This window comes from Acanthochromis polyacanthus, chromosome 21 (assembly GCF_021347895.1).
Source record: "Acanthochromis polyacanthus isolate Apoly-LR-REF ecotype Palm Island chromosome 21, KAUST_Apoly_ChrSc, whole genome shotgun sequence".
Classification (NCBI taxonomy): domain Eukaryota; kingdom Metazoa; phylum Chordata; class Actinopteri; family Pomacentridae; genus Acanthochromis; species Acanthochromis polyacanthus.
In genome coordinates this window covers 26,518,952-26,530,918 of record NC_067133.1, presented here as the reverse complement: position 1 = coordinate 26,530,918, position 11,967 = coordinate 26,518,952, and positions in this window count along the sequence as shown.

The window sequence follows — 11,967 nt, the reverse complement described above, 5'->3', positions numbered from 1 at the left end:
AACACAGCTCATTTCAAGTTTTCAAGCAACCAATCAAACCTTTTCTCTTCTTGACAGGAGGGAGGGATGTTGGAAGGGATGTCATGGGCGGTGGCTTCCTGTCACCTCTGGTTAGTGTGACGGGACCTTTCATAATGCCTTGATGTGTGTCTGTGTGTGTAGCTTTACGTGTGTTTTTGAAAGGACATATGAATGTTAGAATGTGTGTATTTGTGTGTTTCTACACATAGGTGTGTGGGTACGTGTGTGTTTGGGTGCTTGTGGCTTCCCGCACCTGCCCTCTGGCCATGGCTTCATTAAACATTTCATTAACGTCAAACATAATTTGAATCATCAGATTAAACTGGCCCACACAAACGCACGCGCACACACAGACACACACACACGGCTAAAGCAACACAAACAACATCAGAAAAACCGTGGTGGCACATTCACAATGGAATGACAAAATTCAAGCCATGCTCTGTAAATTACAGCATTTCACACATCCACGCAAAGACACAGAGTGATGTGGATACACACAGACACATACTGCACACAAATTGTTTTTTCACATGCAGCAACGAGGCAGAGTTCATGTAAGTGTTTGCATTTATGCATGTCTTTACTGTATGACTCAGGTGTGAAATTCACATGTAAACAACAAAAGCAAGAAGGTAGCAGACTGCCAGATAGGTTGTTAAAAGGTTAAATTCACTCCAATATTAGCAGTGATTCATATTCCACCAGAGGAAAAAAAAAGAAAAATTTGACATTTCAGTCAAAACACAGAGAGAAAGCAACAATTCAGAAAATGACAGTGAGAAAGAGGAGCAATTTAGTACATGGGCATTACTCATTTTGGTGTTTGGCTGCTAGCATTGTAGTTATTTTTCTTTTTTTGTTTTTTGATGTTGTTAAGCTTTTGATCCTTTTACATTTATATGATCATTTATGGTCCATATGCACATCAACCAGAAGTATGTATTTAACCAGAAGTATGTAATGACTCACATAATTTTGTAAAAGGGATTGCTCCTGAACTGTTCAGTGTTTGTAAAGATGGATAAACCCTGTGGTCGCTTACTTACGCTTTAGGCCTTAATACAGTTTAAACAGGTGAGCTGTAGAAAAATGTACTCCTAATACAGTCAGTCATGAATGGGAAACTGAGCTATAGAGACAAAACATTTTCTTTGTACCAGTCTGTAAACATGTCTATTTCTGCTGTAAAGTTTGGTATTTTAACATCCAGTGCTTTTGGAGTCTACCTCAAGAGGCTATTGGATGAACTGTAGGTTTTGGAACCTGCACGCTGGCTTCATTTTTCAGCCGTCGAGGATGCATCATCCATCGACGGCCAACATCCAGCTCTGAAGTTTCGATCAGTTCTACAGTCCATTAGCATCTTTCTTGTTGTTTTTGCTGTCTGGGCTGCAATTAGTGGTTGATTCTTATCTACAATTCTACATTTTCATTTAGCAGACTCTTTAATGCAAAGCAACGTACATCTGAGAGTAGATACAACACAAGCAAGGATCTAGTCAGAAGAAAACATCCTGGATAAATGCCATACAAGTTTCTGGTGTGTACAGACAGTGCAGACGTAATAGGATTTTTTTTCTGATTTTTTTCTGCAGCCTGTCGAGTACAAAGGTGTTCAATGAAAACCTGGGTTTTAGTCTTTTCTTAAAAACTGAGAGAGACTCTGCAAATTGAACAGAGTGTGGTAGCTCGTGCCATCACCGGGAACCACAGAGGAGAAGAATCTAGCCTGTTGTGGTGGTTGTATCGGGCGTCTTTTGTTGATCAAGCGTCGTGAGCTGGAGGGAGTGTAGACCTGAATGAGAGAGCTCAGGTAGGAGGGAGCTTTTTTCATTCGAGTTTTGAATGCAAGAGTCAGAGTTTAGAATTTTATGCGGGCAGCACCTGGAAGTGAAGCGATCTGGATACGGGGTGACGTGTGCTGTTTTTGGCTGGTTGAAAACCAGACGTGCTGCTGCATTCTGGATCATCTGCAGAGGTTTGACATTTGTACATGGGGAGGACTGCCAGTAAGGAGTTACTGCAGTCGATGCGTGATATTGTCGTTCTTGCAATGCAGTTTTTGGTGAAAGAGGCCTTCTTGTTTTTAGTGGAGCATCCCTTAAAAGCCAACCTGTCCAGCACCAAATGTCAAACGAACATAACCAGTGACTAGTTGGTGAATGGAGAAGAACATTTATCAGCTTTAGAGTCTGATTGCGAAGGTTGTGCGGATCAAAACCGGAGCCAAAAAGACAGTGGATGCTGGATTTAGCGAATACTAGTAACTAACCAGAGATAGGCTGCAGGTGTAAATCTGCCACTTTTTTGTTAAGTTTTGCCAAAGATTTGCATAGTGCAGTTAGGCAGCCCAGTTGTTAATCATTTGCCATTTTAATGACAAGTCTTGCATCCCTGCATGCAAAAAATTCCACCATAACAATTCTGTCACTGTTTTTAGGGAACAAAATATAAGCCATATCCTTTGCTTAGCCAGAGAACTATTTTTTTTATTTACCCCTATATAGCAGAATGATTAGGAACCACAGACCAATATATACGACAGAACAGACTGGCAAAGTGAGACAAAGCTAATGCTAATGTGTTGACAGGTGACTGTTTGCTAAAATGTTTATAACTACCTTATTAAAATCTAATGTAATGTTTCAGTGTTTTATTCATGCTTTATTCCCATTTGTCTTGCTTCACGTGTTCTGGTTAATTCATGAACAAACGCTCTCCATTTGTAAACTTGTCAGTCACACCTTCCATTATTCACCCCATTAACAATATGCACAGCATTACCAGGGACAGTGATGGAAAGGCCTGACAACACCATTCGACACGGTGTAAAGTAATAGTTACACACATCATGCAGCGACAGCAGGACCTCACATTCAGTTTCAGAGGAACAAGCCAGGAATAGAGTCAAAACGAGTCAGATGAAACATATAATTACATGGAAAATCCAGGAAGGGCTCACAAATGCCAAACTTGCCCATAAATGATTTAAAAATCTGCACGCAAGTCATTTAAATTGGCTCTGGGTGCAAAGTGCTGAAGTGGCAGGAAGCTCTAATGAGGACGCTGGTGGCAAGTGTGTGTCCACGTGTGTGTGAGAGACACAGACCGCAAAAAAACTCTTGCTCCGAAGAACCAATAGCTAGAGATTGCATCGATTATGAGGAGCAAAGCCGAATAAAAACGTGAGTGTTCAAACATTCATTCTTGCTTTCAAAATTCTTAGTAAGAAGAGGCCCTCAAATGGAACAAGGTGGATGCAGATAGTACGGCAAATCAAGTTTTATTGGATGTTTTCTCTCATTTTTAGTGCATTGAAAGAGAAAAGTTTGGTTTGGTTCTTAGCAGAAGAGGCTTATTGAAGGAAAAAAAGCACAAAAAGCATACAAATGACATGATGTACTCTGCATGCTCAACAGTCCTCTTTTACTCATGTCTCTCTGTTTCAGGTGTCTATGAAGAGGTTAATTTTCCACTCCAGTAACAGGCTCAACCAATGACAGACCATCTCCTGGGGGTTTTTCCATCCGCCCCCTCGGCCCCTCGCGTCCTCCAGGCTTTATTTAGTATTTAGCATTAGAGAAAAGTGCTGTGATTAAAGGGAGGTTGGGGTGGATTTGATTAAAGGGGACACGGAGTGGACCTGACTCAAGGGTTTATTTTTCTTTTATTTTTTTCACCTATACTGATTAATTGGGATATTTCTCATCCCACTCCCGAGGCCATGGCAGAATGCAGCGTCAGTTTTTTTTTTTCAACCACAACCCACAGAAGTGAGCTTTCTGAACCATTTAGGTGCCTAAAGTGTGGCTGAAATGCAACGTTGAGCAGATGAAAGACAATCAATAGTGGAAAAAAGAGGTAGTGGGGGCGGGATTGGGATAGATCCAGATCCTCAGAGTAAAGAGAAAGTTCTTAAAAGTACCAAAACGCAATAATGGAAGCCACATTTAACCAAAACCAGACTGCTTTGGAGAGGCACAAATGTTGTCACCTGATCTGGATCATTGCAACATTTTCATGGTTTAATTTGATGAGGATAAAGTATTGCTGGTTGGATTACAAAGGATGGAATAAAATAGATGTGCATGGTAGCTGGTGTCACGCTACTTTTCTCAATTAAACCCCAAGAAATCTAAGGAAACTATCTTCGATTTCTGAGCAGGCAGGAAGAAATCAACAAGTTCTTATTAACGGCGACCGCATTCAAGTGGCTCCTGCAGCCTGACTATAAATATCCAGGGACAGTAATTGATGAAAACCTGTCACACAGGTGTCATTTACAAGAGAGGATTACAGCGATTAGACTTCATGCAGAAGCTCTGACAGTTTTGAGGTGACAGGCACACACTGGTTCTTATTTTTATTATTCAACTTTCTGCTTTACGGCTTGGTAGTTTTCACGCTCTCCAGTTAATAGGATTCTACAACAACACAGAATGATCCTGCTTTCCTGAGTGGTGATTAAAGGACAGCAATCCTCGGTGACCCTTTTCATAGTGACTTGTTACTATCAGGACTCTCCTCATGGCAAGAGAGCCTTAGCACTTTCTAGTGTAGCACTGTTATACAAATGCATTTGTATATTAAGTAGATTTTTGTTGTATTGATTGTTGGAGAAGTTGCTGTTGAACACTTTGTTTTTAGAAGTGTCAGGATTTGGCCCTCTTGCGGCCTGTTTTGTTCCTTCTGTTTGTTGCTTGTCTGTGTGCATTTTTGTTGTTGCCTTTAGTGTGTTTTTTGGCTTGTCTCTGTCTCCCTCTGGCTGTGTTTTCACCCTGTCCCTTTTCCACTCGCTCGTCCCCTGGCTCTGTCTCATTAGCTCATCACCCTCACCTGTTGCAATCAGCTCCACTCAATTCACCTGGTCCCCTTCCCTGTTACTTAAGCTCTGCCATTTCCCCTCAGTCTTTGCTGGTGCATAGTTGGACTAAACATGCAGTTTTTTCACTACCCTCCTCCGCTGGACTTTCAGTTATTGGATTTCGTCATCTTTCATCCCCTCTCCGGATTACCCCATTGGACTCTTTATTTGTAAGATCCTAGTTTTGTTCTTTAGTTAGTTGTTTGTTCCCCTGCTGTAGTCTTAGTGTTCCTGTAGCCTTTGTCTTGTTTAGCTTTGTCTCCCTTTTAGTCTAGCCGTTGTCCGTGCGTAGTTTAGTTTTTGTCTCCTCTGTTAGTCTTCCTGTGGTCTTTGTCTTGGTTAGTCCTCCTGAGTTCCCTCCTGAGTTCCCTCCTGAGTTCCCTGTTCAATGAGTTTTGGTCCACCAAGTCTTGCTTTCAGTTGTTAATGGTTTTTGGTTTTGTGTTAACAAATCCTTTAATTATATCTAGAGTTTTTGTCTTTGTCTGCACCTGGGTTCTCCACTCCCACCAATCCTAACATTATGCACCAGCCACCAGAAAACCCAGCAGACTTTGAGTCCTCAGTTGACCCCCAAGAAGCCTTTTTTTTTTTTTTCTTGTAACGATTACCGTCAGTATCTCGAACTCCAGGTGAAATTTTGGACTGAATGGGCAAATAGTTTGGTTCCAGAATATTCCAATGAACTGGTGGTGTTGGGACGAAGGGCTGCCGCCAAGAGACCTGAGTTGATAAACCACTTACTGGATTACCTTCTTGAATTTTTGAACTCTCCGGTGAGCTGTGGAAAACCTCCGACCGCTGTTTCTGGTTCCATACTTCAGCTTTCTGACAAGCCCCCTTCTCGAAAGAAGTCTCGACGGAAGCGGGGCTCAAAGAACCCCCAAACCTCGCCGCTCCCCAGCATCGTGGAGTTTCTGCCGCCAAGCTTCGCGTCCTCGGACGGCCCAGCCGCAGTCTCCGAACGGGTCAACCCTTCCGCCACCTCAGCCTTGGTTCCCGGGCGGGTCGACCCTTCCGCCACCTCAGCCTTGGTTCCCGGGCGGGTCGACCCTTCCGCCGTCTCCAGCCCCAGCGCGGGTCGACCCTTCCGCCGTCTCCAGCCCCAGCGCGGGTCGACCCTTCCGCCGTCTCCAGCCCCAGCGCGGGTCGACCCTTCCGCCGTCTCCAGCCCCAGCGCGGGTCGACCCTTCCGCCGTCTCCAGCCCCAGCGCGGGTCGACCCTTCCGCCGTCTCCAGCCCCAGCGCGGGTCGACCCTTCCGCCGTCTCCAGCCCCAGCGCGGGTCGACCCTTCCGCCGTCTCCAGCCCCAGCGCGGGTCGACCCTTCCGCCGTCTCCAGCCCCAGCGCGGGTCGACCCTTCCGCCGTCTCCAGCCCCAGCGCGGGTCGACCCTTCCGCCGTCTCCAGCCCCAGCGCGGGTCGACCCTTCCGCCGTCTCCAGCCCCAGCGCGGGTCGACCCTTCCGCCGTCTCCAGCCCAGCGCGGGTCGACCCTTCCGCCGCTCCAGCCCCAGCGCGGGTCGACCCTTCCGCCGTCTCCAGCCCCAGCGCGGGTCGACCCTTCCGCCGTCTCCAGCCCCAGCGCGGGTCGACCCTTCCGCCGTCTCCAGCCCCAGCGCGGGTCGAGGCCGCCGTCTCCAGCCCCAGCGCGGGTCGAGGCCGCCGTCTCCAGCCGGCCCTCCGAGCGTCTCCGCCGGTGCAGCCGGCCCTCCTCCAGTGGAATCCTCTGTTCCTGTGATAACTGAGGGGTTCCTACGCCTGCGGCCGCCAGAGAGTCCTCGTCTCGTCCACCGCCGCCGGCCTCCAGAGTGGCTTCGCCTTCGCCGCCGTCCCCGGCCAGGACGGCCTCCAGAGTGCCCTCGCCGCGATTCCTGATGGCCTACAAAGCGCCCTCCTCTTGGAGTGTATTTTGTTTTTGGACTTACCAGTGACTTTGTTTTAGGTTTCTGGACTTGCTTGGGACGCTGTTTTGTTTGGACTTGCCCTTTGTTGCGCGCCTTCGTGCCGCCCGGGACTACTGTGGACTTGTTGTTTTTTGGCCCTCCGTCCTTACCCCCTCCGCCCGCCCTTCTCATGTTTCTCGTCTCTGTCCCTCCGTCCTGACCCCCTCCACCCACCCTGCGTCACTTGAATTTTTTGTTTCCGTCCCTCCTCTTTTTGTCCTTTTCTGTGTTGACTTGTTGCGCGCCTGGGGGCGCACGTTGAGAGGGGGGTACTCTCAGGATTCGGCCCTCTTGCGGCCTGTTTTGTTCTGTTTGTTGCTTGTCTGTGTGCATTTTTGTTGTTGCTTTTAGTGTGTTTTCGGCTTGTCTCTGTCTCCCTCTGGCTGTGTTTTCACCCTGTCCCTTTTCCACTCGCTCGTCCCCTGGCTCTGTCTCATTAGCTCATCACCCTCACCTGTTGCAATCAGCTCCACTCAATTCACCTGGTCCCCTTCCCTGTTACTTAAGCTCTGCCATTTCCCCTCAGTCTTTGCTGGTGCATAGTTGGACTAAACATGCAGTTTTTTTTCACTACCCTCCTCCGCTGGACTTTCAGTTATTGGATTTCGTCATCTTTCATCCCCTCTCCGGATTACCCCATTGGACTCTTTATTTGTAAGATCCTAGTTTTGTTCTTTAGTTAGTTGTTTGTTCCCCTGCTGTAGTCTTAGTGTTCCTGTAGCCTTTGTCTTGTTTAGCTTTGTCTCCCTTTTAGTCTAGCCGTTGTCCGTGCGTAGTTTAGTTTTTGTCTCCTCTGTTAGTCTTCCTGTGGTCTTTGTCTTGGTTATTCTTCCTGAGTTCCCTGTTCAATGAGTTTTGGTCCACCAAGTCTTGCTTTCAGTTAATGGTTTTTGGTTTTGTGTTAATAAATCCTTTAATTATATCTAGAGTTTTTGCCTTTGTCTGCACCTGGGTTCTCCACTCCCACCAATCCTAACAAGAAGTCTCTAATTGTAATGTCTGTTTTGGTGTGGTTGAATTTATGAGACACGAAGTGAATTTACAAAAGGACAATAAATGGAATGAAATAAAGAAGTGTAGTTAGAAGACGGTGTGATGGAAATTATAATCAAGTGTGTGTCCAGGCAAGCTAGTTCCACTATGTGTTTACATACAATTAATATATGGGTCATTCCAGAATTGGCAGACATTTGGGCTTCAAGATTTTTAAAACATAAACCTTCTCATTTACATTTTTTTTGCTACATATTCATCAATAATAGGTACTAAACTATCAAAGGCCTGATTGGCTCAGCTTACACATCAATAGTACCATTTTTATTCCATGTTTTATCTGTTGTTTGCTAACCCTACTCTAATCACAATAACAAGGTTGTTAATCAATGCTAATGTTAGCTTTTTCTGAGGAGTAGAAGCCAAGATATTTAGCTAGCTGTTGATGGAAAGGAATAAAGAAAAGAGTGAAAAGAATTTGTCTTGTCCTGATAATATGCATAACAGGGTTACATGAAGCAGAGTGAGACATTCAATCAAGGCTGACAATGTTATAAGTAAACCATCATAGAAGCTAAGATACATTGACAAGGACTTTTTAGGGTAGTGAAAACTGCTAAACTGTACTGATGATATATGCAGATGAGAAAAATGTCATTTGTCCGTTTTTGTGACTCATGAAACCAGTGGTCAGTAGGTGAAATCTCAAAATTAGTCTTGAGAAGAGCATTCTGTGAGTCCTCCATGCATCATTGGTAGGAGCCATTGTGGACGCCTCAACGTTCAGATCACAAGATGTGCTGGAAAATAATAATTGGATGGAAGTAAAAGCCAGCAAAGATGATCACCCACAATGTGAAAATGCAACTCAGGACAGGAGATGAGAATCAGCTGATAATCAAGAATAACAAACCTTATTTAAGCTAATTTCTGTGATGGCCTCAGTCCACCTTGAGATCAGCTGAATTTATTGTAGGCTGCTCTGTTTGGATTAAAGATAACAAACTGTGCTCCATTTTTCCTTTTTCTCAAATAATTATTTGTTGTTAAAGTGATTTAGGGAGTGTGTTAGTCGGATTTGAAATTCGCAACACTCTCCAATGTCATTTTTCAGAAGGATGCTTACAACATTATTGTTTACCAAGAGTGATCTCCTCCTTTTAAGCTTCAGCTATAATTCTAAGCATCATAACTTTCTTTAAAAGGAATCCTATTTACACACTGTATTCATCAATATAATACATGAGAAGAATTCAGGATTACAACAATGAGTTCTCATCATTATTTCTGCCCAGATGTCAGTCAGCCAATGAACAGTGGAATGTCCTGCTCCATACTCTAAAAATGCTGCGTATGAACACTCGCTACATTTTACACACAAAGTCTTCCTGATTCATTCTGAACTCATAGGTTACACACATTTATCCAAGAAACTGTGAGCCGAGTTAAACCTGCTCATGTAAACTCACACGTAACAGGAATAATTTATTGCTGCCAGAGGGATAGTGTCAAAGGTGCGTGTCTGAATTACATTTGGGGAAGAAAACAACATTGCTGTTTTTCAAAAGAGCATAGCTGAGGTTAAATTTATTATTTTCTCTCCTTAAACTCCACCTCTGAATCCAATAGCACTTGCGAGGGAGGGAAGCCAACACCCACTTTGAGGTATCCAATAAAATGTGAAAGGTTTGATTTAGGTCCCTCTCTAACTGTACCCTGCCCAAGTATTATTTTTTCCTTGATAATGTCACATTATGAAAGCTAAAGATGCTCCCACTTTAACCTTTTTTCATTCTTGAGATTGACATATACAGCGCCCTCCATAATTATTGGCACCCCTGGTTAAGATGTGTTCTTTAGCTTCTAATAAATTCTGTTTTTTTTTTTCTAAATAATATGGGAACATATTGAAAAAGAAGAGGAAAATCCAACCTCTAAGTCAAGTGAAAAAAGTCACACATTTAGAAATAATTCTTTTACATCATATCATGTGTGCCACAATTATTAGCACCCCTGATGTTAATACTTTGTACAACCCTCTTTTGCCAACAAAACAGCACCTAATCTTCTCCTATAACACATTTTTCTACAATTTTCAGTGTGAGAGTATGCTTCTGCAATAAAAATTGAATTTATTTTAAGGCTTTCAACACATCTTAACCAGGGGTGCCAATAATTATGGAGGGCGCTGTATTTCCATATGCCAGGGATTACCCTAAATACAAAACTATCTGTCACACACTGAATATAGCTGGTTAGAACCACAAAATAACAGATGTAGTAATTTTCCCACCAGTGGATTTACATTTGTCAGCTGCAAAATTGTGCATTTAGGGCTCATTTAGCCCTACTCGATGTAAATCATGAATTGAATTGGATGAAACTGGCAGTTGGAATAGAAGATCAACACCAGAAAAACTATGAAGCGACGTCTACCGGTTGGCCTTTAGCTCAAATGTTCAAAGACAATATCAAATGTAATTTTAAAGAAACTCCAAAAGTTCTCTAGTGTGTTTCTTTATGTCCCAGTTCTGTCTCTTTTCCTTCTCTTCATGAATCTATATTTCAATTGTGAGAGCAGTTAAAAGGTCAAGCGTAGCAGCCGACTACTGCACAGCAGAACCAGCGCTCATCCCGACTACGTATGTGTCCAACAGTCCATTAAAGCTTTAAATATCAAAGTGCTAAGAAAACATTTAGAGTGCCGTATTCATGCATGAGTATGAATGAAATGACCTTCAACATGAGTAAACAAATCAGCGAGTCAATACCTGTCAGAGGACCAGCACAAAAAAACTCTCCAGCCTTTGAAAAACAGTGGAAAACAACAAATGTGAGCTCTGTTAATACTTCATATTGACGTTTGCATGACATTTTGGCTGTTGTTTATGTAATGTGTATTGACTGTATGCATTACAGTAATCATGAATCCAGGCTGAATGAAAAGCAACCTTTTATGACAACAAAACAACAAGAGGAGTCATTTCTGGGCACCATTCTCCTAACTTTTGTGCTATCATAAATTAATAATGAACTTATTTTTTCCTAAAGTGCCTTTCAGAACTGGAGTTCGAAAGTGCTTTACAAAACATTAAAATACAAAAAGCAAACAAAACAACAAAACATTAAATAAAAGAGTAAAAGAAATATAACACTACGGGGGGGAAATGCAACCTTAGAAAGTCTGATGACAGAGCATCAGAAAAAGATTTTTTACATATGAATTTACAGCTTCACCGACTCTAACAGAAAATACACTTTCATTTCAGCGTCTAAGCATATTGCATTAGAAACAATTAATTAAAAAGGGAAAATTCCTGAGAAAAATCTACCTGAATCTCACAAAAAGGTATTTTTTCCCTTTTTTTGGAAAAAGGTAATGTGCATAATCAGTGATAGAAACATCTTTTCTGACTAAACTCTGATAAAATGAACATTTATCTTACTATGTGCATTATGTAACATGACTAATACTAGCAGACAAGAAAGAACAGGTATACTTTACTGAAAAAGAATCTGTTAGATTACCAACATTGTTGTTCTTACTTCTTTTTCTAAAAACATTTCCCAAAGAATCTTCTTAGTTTATTTACTTTTTGGTAGATGCCCAGCGTTCTTCTTCTTCTTCTTCTTCTAATAATAATAATAATAATAATGAAGCCTACACCACCACCTTTAGACAAACTTATGCAAATTGGTCTATTTGCTCCACAGCTGTTAATGGAAACAAGCATAATTTGCTTGTTTTTTTTTCTCATTTGCAGGATTTCAAAAGTTTCCTTCAAAATTGTTTGAAAGTTACATAGACACATACAGTAAATCCGCAACTCTGCATAACTTTATTAAGACTTAGTCATTGGTCTGAACAGCAACAAGGCAATGGGACAGTTACCAGCCTGATTATTGGATTAGAAGCCAGAGGAAAAACAAACTCGTCTAGACACTGAGAATTCCAGGAAAATGAGTTTTTAGAAAAAGTCAACACACACTGGGTGAGTCATGAGTGTCAGACACAGTTTTGTATCAGAGCCTGCAGGCTACGACCAGACGCTGTATAAATAAGTGATACAAGCTAAAAATTGAACATTAGAAAACCAAAGTAAATAGTAGATTTTTGCAGACAGACAGAGAACCCAAGACGA